Below are 14,436 nucleotides of genomic sequence, written 5' to 3' on the forward strand. Positions count from 1 at the left end.
ATATTAATCCAGTTAATGCCAGAGACCTAATGTCATGTCCAATGACAGTTCTTAATTACTAGACAGATCTTATAGGTTTTGGATTCCAGATGATCAAAAGGTTGAGCATGATAGAATAAGATTGTAAATAGGCAAGTGACAGTAACAACTAAAGCTGATAGCATCTTAGGCATCGAGAGCAGTGAGAACCAGAGGAACTGCAGAGGAATATTATTTTAAGCAACCCCTCTATATACCTCACATATCCAAATAAGCAAAGTACTGAAGAACATTTAAGCAAGCAAATGAAGATCTGGTCTAAAATAAGGGGTATGTGAATTCTATATTACAGATAAGCAATGACATTTGTGATCAATTAACTCACAAGGGGAAAATACATTTGACTATAACTCAAATAAGACAATGTCAACGACGGGCATTTGGTCTAGTGGTATGATTCTCGCTTTGGGTGCGAGAGGTCCCGAGTTCGATACTCGGAATGCCCCTTGACTTTGCTAAAGTTTTTATTTACTCTATGTTGAATTAACTCTGCAAGGGCTCCTTCATCTCTTGCTTATTCTACAGTTGTGTATGTATAGATATTACGACCAGATATGGAAAACTTCCCCACTGTCTACAACTAAAACACCTTTAACAGCATTGCTATGTCTCTCTGTATACATTATTAAAATATTGCAGGAGCTCCCTGACACTGAAAAATGCTCATCCCTCCAAGAAGTATCATTTTTTAAAATCATATAAGCTCCAGACAACAGACAAGAAACTTCCAGCTATTATTTCGACTGAGGGACCAACAAACAACTGGGCATTTGGTCTAGTGGTATGATTCTCGCTTTGGGTGCGAGAGGTCCCGAGTTCGATTCTCGGAATGCCCCTTGATTTTGCTAAAGTTTTTATTTACTCTTAAGCTGATTTAACTCTGCAAATGCTCCTTCATCTCTAACTAACTCTACAGTGGCCATAGGAGATTATTCCTCCTCTATAGTTGAGTATGTTCAGATCCAACCAGATATGACCAACTTCAATAACGTCTACATTTAATGCACCTTTAATAGCATAGTATGCCTCTCTATATACATTATTTTAACAATGGGAGGGAGAGAGGGAGGAAATGGTCTCCAATGACCACTTACCATTTGAATAGAAAAAAATGACCTTTTCAGATCTCTTATGCGGAAAATGAAGATCCCTTATAAAAAGGACACAAAACTAAAACAAATTCGTAAAGGACCATAAAACCAATTGACCCGAGGAAGAATACCCCAGACAATGGAAATTCTCATCCCTCCAAGAAAATCATTTCGAGAAATTGTCCAAGCTCCAGACAAATGAAACTCCCAGCTATTATTTAGACTGAGGGAACAACAAACAACTGGGCATTTGGTCTAGTGGTATGATTCTCGCTTTGGGTGCGAGAGGTCCCGAGTTCGATTCTCGGAATGCCCCCAGCTAATGTAAATTTTTACTTCATTTTATTTGTAGCTCTGCTCCTTCACTGTATTTTCTAATTGATATATTTAAATTAAGCAGGCCATTGATGGCTAACCTAGTGTGATTGGCTAGAACTCTTCTAAGGAAATACACTTCATATTTCCTTTTCTGCAGTCTCAAAATTATCATACAAACACTATAATTTACCCTCCACCTTGTTAACAACGGAAGCAGAAAATTTCAACTAGCACACAATCTTTCATCTTGGATGACTTAGTGTTAACCTTATTGCAATATTGTCTACAAGGAACATAAACAACTGGCTATTCAGTCTAGTTGTATGATTCATAGGTGCAAGATCTTAGTATTTTGTTAAAAAATCAGCAGTGAGATTGATGTTCTGAAAGTTGCAGCAAGTTCATCAGCCATTTATGTAACTAAGATTCAAAAGAAACAATTCACCCTTGGTCACATGCTGACAATTTAATGCCACAGGGGAATCAATATATTTTTAGTTTATTAATTATCAAGGAGGACCTTTGTACAGTCAAGACCTAACTTTGCTTTATATTGTACCAAACCTTACCTAATGCTCGACTTCAAGAGCTCTTTATTGTTCCATTTTGGTAAGCTGATCTCAAGTCAACTACAAAACTCAGTGACTGTCTTCATACAACAAAATTTGCAGGTAAAGATTCTTTCAGTTCATGTTAATGGACAACCAAATGGCATGAGTCACTTGAAGCTGATTAAGGTAAATCCAAATCTATAAGCTAAAAAAATATTACATCATGAATATTTGCAAAAGTGCAGAGTCGGCTTGCCTGTTCAGTTTACTGGAAAGCAGATCTGAACCTCCAAAATTCAATGTCTAACTCCCAAAAGATCCCTAAATATAAAATGTCGAACAGATAAGTTCGAGCACCTCAACTATCAAAGCCATCATTTCAGATATGCTCTTTCACCTTCTGTTTTCAATTAGAAAAAGCAGACAAAACTTAACAGTGAAGGTAGTACATGGATTTGCCGTAACATCAAAGAACCATTATGTTTGATCTATAACAAGGTCATTTAGGGGTCAAGGAAATTAACAGTAACAACTGAAATCATTAATCAATGACACAGGTCTTGCACAAATCAAGGCAAAAGCTCTCTGAATTTCACGTCAAATAAGGAATAAAACGGCTGAAACAAAGAAGCATGGATATCATTGTACCATGTTGTTTTGCACCCAAAATTACATAACATGAGCTGCACACGTGCACCATTCCATGAAACAAGTAATAATGATATAGCTCAACAAAGAAGGTATCCAAAAGAGAATTGGAAGTAAGAGAACCCAGCGAAAATCCCATGTTTAACTATAAATGTGATACTCCTTAGTGGAAATTTTCTTTGCTTCAGCAGTGATTTAACCCAAACTATGAAGCTCAAACATGTAATATTAATCCATCTAATGCCAGAGACCTGGTCTCCTGTCCAATGACAGTTCTTAATCAATATACAGATCTCATGGCTCTTGGATTCGAATGACTAGAAGGTTGAGTATGATAGAATAGGATTGTAAATAGGTAAGCGACTGTAACAACCAAAGCCGTAGCATCTTAGGCCTCAAGAGCAGTGCCGTATTATTTTAAGCAACCCCTCTTTATACCTCACATATCCAAATCAGCAAAATACTGAAGAACAATTAAGCAAGCAAATGAAGATCAACTGGTGTAAAATAAGGAATATCTGAATTCTTACAGATAAGCAATTACATTTGTGACAAAATAACTCATAAGGGGAAAATACATTTGAGTAAAACTCAAATATGACTATGTCAATGATGGGCATTTGGTCTAGTGGTATGATTCTCACTTTGGGTGCAAGAGGTCCCGAGTTCGATTCTCAGAATGCCCCTTGATTTTGCTAAAGTTTTAATTTGCTCTAAGTTGAATTAACTCTCCAAGGGTTCCTTCATCTCTAGCTGATTCTACAGTTGAGTATGTTCAGATATGGAAACTTCCCCACTGTCTACAACTAAAACACCTTTAACCGCATTGCTATGTCTCTCTATACATTATTTCAACATTGGAGGAGCCCCTAGACACGGGAGAACACTCATCCCTAGAAAATCATTTCATAAGATGGTATAAGCTCCAGACAACTGAATATGAAACTTCCAACTATCATTTAAACTGGGGGACCAACAAAAGCAGGGCATTTGGTCTAGTGGTATGATTCTCGCTTTGGGTGCGAGAGGTCCCGAGTTCGATTCTCGGAATGCCCCAAACTTTTGAGTGTCTTTTTTCAAGTCTGTACTGTATGCCCGATAGTTATGAAGGATTTGATGGCAAATGTAGGATATTCATTTAATATTTGGCTGAACATTCAACAGTGAGATTTCTGTTCTAGAACTGCAGTAAACAAATCAAGCATTTATGATACTAGTGGACTCCAATGATTAATGGTTATACATCTTAGACACTAAAAGTTAATTAGTTTATTAAACCAAACAGTTCTAGAAGTGATTCTTCTTTCTAGTGTATTTTAATAAACCACATTTATTGCTTGACTTGTTGAGCTCTTTTTAATCCCCTGTTCAGTACACATTCTGATGTAAAGTCAACCAAGTCAATCAGCCAAAAGTCATGTAATTTGAAATAACAACATTTAGGCCAAGATGCTTCCCGATCAAATAAAGAAAACGGAATGGCAAGACTTGATGCTCTGAAAGCTAATCTTGTCCGAACTACAATATAATAAATAACAAAGCACGAGTGCTGGTAGTATACTGGTTTGTGCTCACCTCTCTAGTTTACAAGTAAGCAGATCTGGAACTCCAAAATTCAACATAGAACTACCAAGAAATCCCTATATACAAAGAGTAAGTACATTAGCACAAGAATTATCTAAGCTATGATAAGGAAAATTTAGAGGTTTGCTTTGTAAATTGCCCATCAGAAATGAATCAAATGTTTGCTTTCCATCAAAGTTCATTTGGATTGGACATGTAGATCAACTATCATAACTGAAATATTTAGCAGAAAGGTGTTATATTCTATTTATTTGATGAGGAGCAGAAAGGTGTTATTAAAAATCTAACAGTATATCATTCTTTTGGGGAAAAAGCTCTCCAAATTTCCTACTCAAATATGGAGTTAAAATGGATACCGCTAGTGATGAGTCATTTTATTTCAGTTTACTTGAGCAACGGCACACCATTTCTACAGTCCAGACATAATGGTGTTTTGCCAATGCTTGCACTAAACTTTACCTAACGTTTTGACTTCAAGAGCACTTTGTTGTTTCCCTTAAGTTAGGTGTTCTGACCCCAAGTCAACTAAGACACTCAGCCAAATGTCTTCATAAACAAAATTTACACGCAAAAATGCTTTCAATTCACATTAATGGACCACCAAATGGCATGCATAACATGAAGCTGAATAAGGTAAATCTAGATCTATTAGCTAAAAATTAATACAAATACCTTCAATAGTGCAGACTTGGGCTTGCCTGTTCAGATAAGCAGATCTGCAACTCCAAAGTTCAGAGCCAAACTCCCTAAGGATCCCTGAACATAAAATGTTGAATGGGTAAGCTCAAGTATCTCAACTATCATAAGACATCAATTCGGACACGCTTTCCATTTTTGTCATCTGTTTTCAATTTGACTAAGCAGGCAAAAAAGTTAAGTTAGTACCTTGGTTTGCTTTAATATCAAAGATTCATAAAGTTTGGATTATAACGAGGTCATTTAGGGCTCAAGGAATTCAACAGTAACAACTGAAATCATTGATGATCAATGGCTCGGAGGTCTTTCACAAAATTGAGGCAAAAAGTTCTCTGAATTTCACGTCAAAACAAGGAGTTAAATGAGTATCCATAGTTCAGAGCCATATTATTTCAATTTAGTGAACCAAAGTCCAAAGATGCATGAACATCAATGTACCATGTTGTTTTGTACCAATTTACAACATGAGCTCTTCTATTTCATGAAAACAAGTGAGGATGTAGCTTAGTAAAAAAGGTAGCTAAAAGAGAATTGGTAATAAGAGCCAACAGATAGCCCGTGTTTAACTATAAATGTGATAGTCATAAACTTAGCGGAAGCTTTCCTTACTTCAGCTATGAGCCTCCTGACATAAGTCAAACTACGATGTTCAACTATGCAATACTGATACAGCTAATGCCAAGATCCTGGCCTCATGTCCATTGACAGTTCTCAATCACTAAAGTAAAAAAAGAGAACTACCAAGAATATGAAAGTAAGCAAATGAAGATCAACTGTTATGAAATCAGAGCATCTGAAGTCTAAATTGCAGATAAGCAATACAATCAAATAACTCACAAGGGGAAAATACATTTGAATAGAACTCAAAGATGGCAATTGTCAACAACGGGCATTTGGTCTAGTGGTATGATTCTCGCTTTGGGTGCGAGAGGTCCCGAGTTCGATTCTCGGAATGCCCCTTGATTTTGATAAAAAATTTATTTACTCTTAAGTTTATTAAATCCTCAAGTGCTCCTCCATCTCTAACTGCCTCTATTTGGGTAAAACACCTTTAATAGCATAGTTATGTCTTTCCATATCAATTATTTTAACAATGGAAGAGCCCTGAGACATTGCAATGCTCATCACTCCTAGAAAATCATTTCACAAAACAGTATAAGCTCCAGACAACTGAAAAGAAATTTCCAGCTATAGTCTATGGGACCAACTAAAGCTGGGCATTTGGTCTAGTGGTATGATTCTCGATTCGGGTGCAAGAGGTCCCGAGTTCGATTCTCGGGATGCCCCCCAATTTACTACCTTTTTCCAAGCCTGTACTTCTGCAAGTTACAAAGGATTAGCAAGCAAATTTAGGATTTTCTGTTAACACTTTGCTGAACAATCAACAGTGAGATTTCTGTTCTGAGAACTGCAGTAAGCTCATAAAGTATCAACAATGTTGGTATTCCAATTATCAATGGAATACACCTTAGCATCATGCACGGACAATAAAATTTTATTGTATTAAATACTAACAAAAGGAAACTATTACAAGAAAGCACAAACTATAAATCGCTGATCCAAACAATTGGGGCAGAATTCTAGAACTGATTCTCCTTTCTAGCATATTTTAGTAAGCCGTACTTAAACTTTGACTTTCAGCACTCTTTTTGTTCTCCTGTTCAATACACATTCTGATCATAAGTCAACCAACAAAACTGATAAAACGATAACATACGTCAACCAAGACAATCAGCCAAAAGTTATGTTCGTTGACGTAACAACATTTAGACCAAGTTTCCTCCTGATCAAATACAGAACACCAAATGGCAGGTAACATAAATATCTATACAGAAAGGTCTATAAGAAATCAAAAAATTTCTAGTGGTTTGATGTCTTTTGGGGGACAAAGCTCTCTGAATTTCCTACTCAAATCAGGAGTTAAAATGGATTCCGCTAGTTGATGAGTCATTATATTTCAGTTTAGTTGAGCAAAGAGACATAAACATGTGAGGTTCATGTTGCTTTTTACCCAAGTTACATACAATGAGCTTCATCATAATGATATATAAATAAGAATACTGCACTATATTACTCAAGTAACAAAAAGAAAAAAATCAGAAGGAACATAAAACTAACAGGGAAAGCCAAGTTTCTACAAAATATTATTCCTAACTTGGTGCCTCTGCTTATGCTTTGAACGCACTCAAACGACGGTGCTAGAACATGAAGCAATGGACCAGCTTATACCAGAGAGTCAGAGACCCAGAGGCAAGTCCGTATGTTTCTTCTTCCAAGTTTGCCCATTTATTCATACTTCTTTTGTTTCATTTTCTTTCTTTTCAAATTCTTTACTTACTTCTTTTCATTTTTCAAGAATTATACTTCATTTATTTATTCTCTTCTTTGCTTTCAATCGGTTCCAATACACTTCCTCCAATCAAGTGATCAACACTCCCCCGATTTAGACTTTCAGCCTATTTCTTACAATTCAAGCACTCAAAGAGGTATGGTGATTCATAAGATAAAGCGTACAAGGGAAAGGGTCATAATGTAGTCGCCAAAGAAAGGATTTAAGAGCTCAAAGGGGACAACTAGTCATACGTCATGCAAATGGTAGGCTTGAACGGCTCAAACGGTCCAAGGAAAACCTATTATCCTATCCTGAACCAAGCATTCCTTAGAATTTCCCCCCAACAAACAATTAAAACAAGTCCTAGACAAAGTGTGCGAATAAATTTTGTATGCGAATAAATTTGAATACTAGGTCTCCTCATCACACATGGCACATGAATTAGTTTAGATGGATCCATTCCAACTCACAATCAAGAACAAATGAAATAAAATCGCATAAGTCAAAGCAATACCAAATAGTCAGCAAAGAGTAAACCAAAGAGCTTAAGTGTAACTAACAAGACCATTTCTCTCAATGTTATCCACTTTTCCTGCAAAAATTCAAGAGGCGTCTTTCGGAAACAGCCTCCCTACCTTCCTAGGTAGGGGTAAGGTCTGGGTACACTTTACCCTCCCCAGACCTCACATTGTGGGATTCCACTGGGTATGTTGTTGTTTGTTGCTGCAAAAATTCAAGAGGGTTAGTTCACAAATTTGAACAAAACTCACATGAAAGAGTCTAAATATAATAGTACCAATAAAACAAAAAGTTGTCCAAGAGCAATCCAACAACACCACATTTTTATCCCTATTAGCTATTAACTACCCCTAAAACACACCCTCGGTTTAGAAAAAAATTACTTTTCTGGAAAAGTACCGTGGCTTAAAGAAAAAAACAAAAGGAGGCTATTGAAATCAAATAACAAGGTAAGCCTAGAAAAGTACAAAACAAGTAACAGTAGATGCTAATAAACACAATTAAAGAAAAAATAGTAGCAAACCTACTAACAATAAAAATATGGAAGTGTAGGTACTAATAAACACAACTAAAGAAAATAGAAATATTTGGAAGCTAAATCTCAATATATGCTACTCCCTTCATTCCAATCTATAAAACACTAGGGGTCGTTTGGTAGCTAGTTAGAAGTTAAGTTATTCATGTATCAAATCCTACATAAGTAATTCCATGTTTGGTAGCATTCTTTTGCTATGTATAAAATTCAACACACCTAATACGGTGTTTGGTTTGCAATTTAGAAACCCACATAACCAATACATATATAATTTAGAAACACTGCACAAAATAATAATTCATAGATTCCTTCATATAACTAATCCCTATATTACTAGTACTTGCATAACTCTAACCCGCTACCATACGAACTCCTCACAATTCCACCAATAATATCATTCTATAAAACTTTCACAACTTTAGGAAATTCAAATTCGAACTTCGAATTTTTTTTTTTCCTCTATCAAACTGATTTCTCCACCAGCAAGCAAGTCAAATCAACACCTTAAACAACAAAACGGAACCGAGGAAGTAATACAATACTACTATTTTTACGGTTTTACCCAGAAAAAATTATGTAAGCAATATATAGATACAGCGAAGTAATACTCAAGCACGAACAATTAGGCTTGTTTTTGAACTTATACAGACAAATTAAAAAACAATTTGGGTATAGTAGAGTATGAATTTAACAAACCTGAAAAGTGAATCATCTTTGGGCATTGCTGATTGAACAGCCCTATTAAATTGGGACCTCGAAGTAAGAGCATGTTTGTAGCATAGGCAGAGAATTTTTGTAACAGTTCATTTGAGTTAATTTTAAGTATAGAATTAGAGCTTTTTAAATTACTACACTATTTTTCCCTCTTAATTGTACATTTTTGCGCGCGCATTTCTGATTTTCAGAGTAAGAATTATTTTTCCCTCGTGGTTAGTATTTTTTATCCCTCGATTATTGTTAACTTTTGATTTTAGTCCTTGTGATAACTAATTAAGAATATTTAGCCTTCAATTAATTAAGAGATATATTTTGGAATATTCACAAATGTATCATAATTATTAATCATTTCATTACTTAATTAATCGTGTTTTATATTAAGCTTATACTGTTACTCCATAGTTGATGGTAATATACTTCTAAAAATAGTCCAAATGTAACATATTTCTTGGGATCAAAACACACATTTTAGTTAATTGAAGGTTAAATGTGTTTTGTCTCAATAAGTGGGGGACCAAAATGCTATTATTCCTTTTGTTTGTTTTTTTCCTTATTTTTTTAGCGACTATAATTCTCTATTTACTCTAATGCAATTCGACCGTAAGTAATACTGTAATAGTCTAGTATATAAATTAGAGGTGGAGGCAGCTTAAGGTTGAATCAACCTCTCTAATAGTACGGTTTCGATTCGATTGTAATTGTGCATGATCTTAGGGTAAAAAAGAGGGGATACGACATTTTATTTTTTATTCTGACTATTAGATTGTTTGGCCAAGTTTCTAAAATCATTTTATTTTGAAAAGTGTTTTTTTAAAAAAAGTATTTTTAGTCAAAAACAGTTTGTGTTTCGCCAATTAATTTAAAAAGCACTTTTGAGCAGCAATTAGTGTTTGACCAAGCTTTTTAAAAGTGCGTATTTTTCTTAAAAGTGTTTTTGGGCTGAAACTATTTTTTTTAGCTACTTAAAACAACTTGTGCTACTCCCCAAAAACACTTATTTTCTCCTAAAAGACCGGCCAAACATCTCACTTTTTTAAAATCGGCATTTATTGAAAAAAAAATAACACATTTGAGAAAAATAAATTTGGCCAAACAGACTATAATATATAAATTTAAAGTAGTTACAAAGCAAATGATTTTTTTAAAAATCAATATCAAATGATACAATTGGCACGAACAAACTTACATAAATGCAAATGTGTGCATTAAACATAAATTCATGTCTTGACAAGATTTCTGAATGAGATACACTAAAGCCAAACTAATATTCCATTGGTTACCCCACAACCATTCATTTGGCTGGGAGAAGGAAGCATCCTGGAAGTAACGAGACATTTATATTTATTTATTATTACAACTTCGTCGTTAGTCAACTTAAAAAATAATAGAATAAAATTATAAGGTGGGCCTCATATTAAAAACACCAAGCAATATAAAAATAAAAATAAAAAAGTGGATCCCACCATCTACAAGCTCATGAAAAAAAAAAATGGACCCCATATTAAAAAATCAAGCAATATCAAAAAAAAGTGGATCCCATATTAAAAAAAAAAAAACATGCATCCCATATTAAAAAATCACACCCCCATTAAGCCAATAACGGTGGATTCATTGCCACATGCGTATCAACCTATTAGTGGAGCAAATGAAATTATTGTATAGCAAAAAACATGGACTCCGTACTATTGGTTTTCTTCAAAAGGTTAAGTAGCCAAACGATACAATTTCCTTTCTTTTCTTATATTAGTCTGAGATCTAATCTAGATATTTAACTGTTGTATTTATTATTCCGTCATGTCATTTATTTGTTATGTTTACTAAAATAAATATATTTTTTAAAAAAATGGACCCCGCCATCTCCAAACCCATGTAAAAAATATAAAATAAAATAAAAACAATGTCAAAAAAAAAAAAAAAAGTGCACCTCATATTAAAAAATCATACCCCCATTAAGTCAATAATGATGGATTCATTGCCACATGTGTATCAACCCATTAGTGGAACCAAATGAAATTATTGTACAGCAAAAAACATGGACCCTATATTATTGTTTTTCTTCAAAAGGTTAAGTAGTCAAACCATACAATTTTCTTTCTTTTCTTATATTAGCCTGAAATTTAATCTAGATATACTTAAAATATTTATGTTTTAAAATAAGATAGAATTTAATTATTTTTTCATTTTTATTCTTACTCTAATAAATATGAAAAGAGATTAATGTCTTAAAAGAAAAAATAATATTAAATAGAGATCAAATAATAAATAAGGTAAATTAGTCAAATAATAATGAGTTAAACCAAGAATATTTACCAAAAATTAAAAAATAGTAGTTCTTCGTTTAAATAGAAAATCAAATTTCTACTTTGTTTCGTTTTAAGCATGTAAAATTAATTTAATAATTTGAATTAGAATTATCCAAATCAAAATTTGATAAAAAATAATAAGTATTGTTTAGCATACATTAACAATAGAATAGTTTACACCTTTAAATTAATCAAATTAAAATTCAAAGTATCAACTGATGCTTAAATATTGCTATGATTTTATCTCAAAGAGAGGAAAATAGTTTCCTTTTGAACAAGTCTTCTCTTTTAAAAAGTATTAATAAATTTTTGCCAACTTTATATTCGTAGCAAACACTAATATAATAAAGTTTTGGATACAGAGCACAAACTGCAATGTTATATTAATCCTGTTTTGAACATAGTATATATATATATATATGCATAAAAACTGTGCAAACTTATGTATGTTTATTAGCAATATAAAATATATATATTATCACTATCCAAACACAACTACATACACATAGATACACTATAATCCAAAGTGTTGGGCCCGTGCGCAGCACGGGCATACGCCGTCTAGTACTATATATAAGCATGAGTTTGGAGGTGGTTTGGTCGTCCACCTCCAACTCATGTTAAAAATAAATAAAAAAACGTAGACCCCATATTAAAAGATCAAGCAATATTCATGTAATTCTCAAAGTATCCCCTATTAAGTCAATAATGGTGATTAATTTTTCAAAAGTAGTTCTGAATATATTATTATCAAGCTTCATTTTTTAAAAGTTATTATTACAACTGATTACATTTTGTAGTTCCATGGGTGATATCTTACCTCACCAACTGTAATTCTATAATCAAATTAATTGAATATTGTTACAACTGATAAAATAAATTATTCGGATGTTTATTGCAGTACTATTTAATAACCTAAAAAGAAACTAAGATGGGTATTACATTCTCAAAAGGCATATTCCAATGTCTTAAGTTTTTAATAATATACGGAGCACCACAATAGCCAAAATAATTTATTAGTACATACTTATGATAGGTTACGTAAAAAAAAAAAAGGGGGATGGAAATCTTATACTACATCTATGCCCATTATATGACACAATATACATAATCACCATATGTATAAAAAGTTTCACGTTTTAGCCTAGGGGAATGGTAGTTCAAATGACGTTTCCGTATTTAGAAGTAGTTAAAAATTCAATGAGTTTTGAAATTTTGGTTCAAATTTGATTAACGCGTAGTTTAAAAAGTGTCTATTAGCCTTTTTCTTAAATAAAGTCATATAAACTGAAACAAATAAATAATATCATCACACAAATTATTGAACCCTTGCTCCCAAAATTTCTATCTTTACATATGTGACTTTCAAGAAATGTTGTAGAATATATCAAATTCTTTTTATAATTGCATAAAAAAATTTATAAATATGTGTTGAATAAAATTATAAATATATGTTGGGCCCGTCCTGGCACGGGCTCTGGTATCTAGTTATTATTAATAAACGTCGAAATTGAGAACTCAGACCAGGTTCGGCAAATATAGAAAAATATTATGGAAGAACAAAATTTTTTAATATGTGCCTCACACAATTGACACTAATTGTGTGAGATTCCTTTTTGTGACATAAAAAAGTGAACTTAAATTTTGTGGATTAAAAAGTATAAGATGTGTGTGCACTTTTTTCTCTCACGAAAAGAAGTCTTACACAATTAATGTCGATTCAGTAAAAATGGATGACCTATTTGGGACGTCCCATCGGGAAGACAAAGGAAAGTACTGGAGTGATTGAAACAAGCAGCACAACTCTTAGTAATATAAGCGGAAGCATAGGAAAAAAGAAAAAATGAAATATATTGCCCTCTTACAATTTAAATAGAAAAAAATAATCTTTTCAAATCTCTTATGTGTTTTTTCAAAAGATTCTACCCTCTCGCTGCGGTCGAAAGACAATACAATACTTCTTTTCAGTTTATAATTTATACAGAGCAATCAATTGTGATGGAGTTTTTGATTCTTGAATTAGAGACCATTCAAGAGGAGAAAAAAAAATCTCTTATTTGTAGGCTTACTCTTCAGGGAAGTGACCAGCCATCAAACTGTTATTGAAACGTTTAAAATTGTCATTTAATCCGAACATTCCACTTCAAATAAAATAAACCTATCTTTTATTTATTTATGGACATTAGTAATCCTAAGAGCTTTGCCTGAGCCTTTCACCCAATCTCTCGATTATCGCTAATCTTTTCAAGTTAACTCGAGCTTGAAGGAATGTTTATCCAACAAACTTCGACCTTAAAATACTTCTACAATAAGCTGATAATATAACACCTAGATATCCTAATTAATACAAAAACTCCTAATTGTTTGGTCCACAAATAAGAATATCTAACCAAATTTAGTAACCAACGAATTTGCTTCTGCACACCATGTTTTTCAAAATTACTTTTCATAAGATTTTGACTAGTAAAACACGTATGATATGAAATCCCTGGTGTGCCTTAAACTAATTAGGATTTCAGTTGAAACTTCTAAAATGATTCAACTCATGGTCCAGCCTAACACATCTTTCAAGACAACTTGTCTAAAAACAATATTTTTTTCAATAAATTTATTTAAACCTATTTTTCATATAATAATTTAATCAGTACATTTTATTATTACCGGAATCATTAAAACACTAAGCACGGGAGCCAGTAATTTTGGCCTAAACATTGTGTTTATGTTTTAAAAAAATCATTTAATAGGTACAAATAATCTTATTAAAAGCTCAGTAAGCAAGAAAAAACTCATTCATACACTAAAAATCCTGACTTTGCCTTTAATATCAAGTGAATCAATCAGCAGAAATCATTATCCAAACAAAAGACAGAAAATTAGAATGGAAAGATACAAATTCGCTATATACCCCACAGCCTTCATTTTGACATAGAGAGGAAGCATCCTGGAAACAGCACATATTTGTTGTACGTACCGTGCTATCATCCTTAAATGACAACCGACGCAAGCATATACGGACAACCTAGCTCCTCTTTTTCTTTTAACTTTATAAAGAAAATGTATTCCGTTTATTTCTTCTCCATTGATTATCGATCTTTTAACGAGT

General features: G+C 33.2%; 1 long non-coding RNA gene and 5 other non-coding genes across 9 annotated transcripts in view; 5 read left to right on the forward strand and 1 right to left on the reverse strand.

Moving 5' to 3' along the window:
- LOC132064804 (uncharacterized) overlaps positions 1–9,183 on the reverse strand; it is a 10,173-nt gene extending 990 nt beyond the window's left edge. For 2 of the 4 annotated variants that reach the window (XR_009416644.1, XR_009416645.1), the window contains exons 1-3: positions 9,010–9,183; positions 4,904–7,982; positions 4,223–4,287 (exon numbers count right to left, since the gene is read on the reverse strand). This is a non-coding gene — a long non-coding RNA (uncharacterized LOC132064804). Of the gene's footprint in view, positions 944–1,911; positions 2,321–4,222; positions 4,288–4,903; positions 7,983–9,009 lie in introns of all 4 variants that reach the window. The other 2 variants (XR_009416646.1, XR_009416643.1) reach the window with 2 other exon arrangements.
- On the forward strand, positions 414–485 carry TRNAP-UGG (transfer RNA proline (anticodon UGG)). Its single transcript has one exon. It is a non-coding gene; the product is annotated as a tRNA-Pro (tRNA).
- Positions 804–875, forward strand: TRNAP-UGG (transfer RNA proline (anticodon UGG)). The gene has a single exon. It is a non-coding gene; the product is annotated as a tRNA-Pro (tRNA).
- Positions 1,375–1,446, forward strand: TRNAP-UGG (transfer RNA proline (anticodon UGG)). Its single transcript has one exon. It is a non-coding gene; the product is annotated as a tRNA-Pro (tRNA).
- TRNAP-UGG (transfer RNA proline (anticodon UGG)) lies at positions 3,632–3,703 on the forward strand. Its single transcript has one exon. It is a non-coding gene; the product is annotated as a tRNA-Pro (tRNA).
- TRNAP-UGG (transfer RNA proline (anticodon UGG)) lies at positions 5,815–5,886 on the forward strand. The gene has a single exon. It is a non-coding gene; the product is annotated as a tRNA-Pro (tRNA).
- Positions 9,184–14,436: the final 5,253 nt, after the last annotated feature.

The sequence above is a fragment of the Lycium ferocissimum genome, chromosome 7, assembly GCF_029784015.1.
Source record: "Lycium ferocissimum isolate CSIRO_LF1 chromosome 7, AGI_CSIRO_Lferr_CH_V1, whole genome shotgun sequence".
Classification (NCBI taxonomy): Eukaryota; Viridiplantae; Streptophyta; class Magnoliopsida; order Solanales; family Solanaceae; genus Lycium; species Lycium ferocissimum.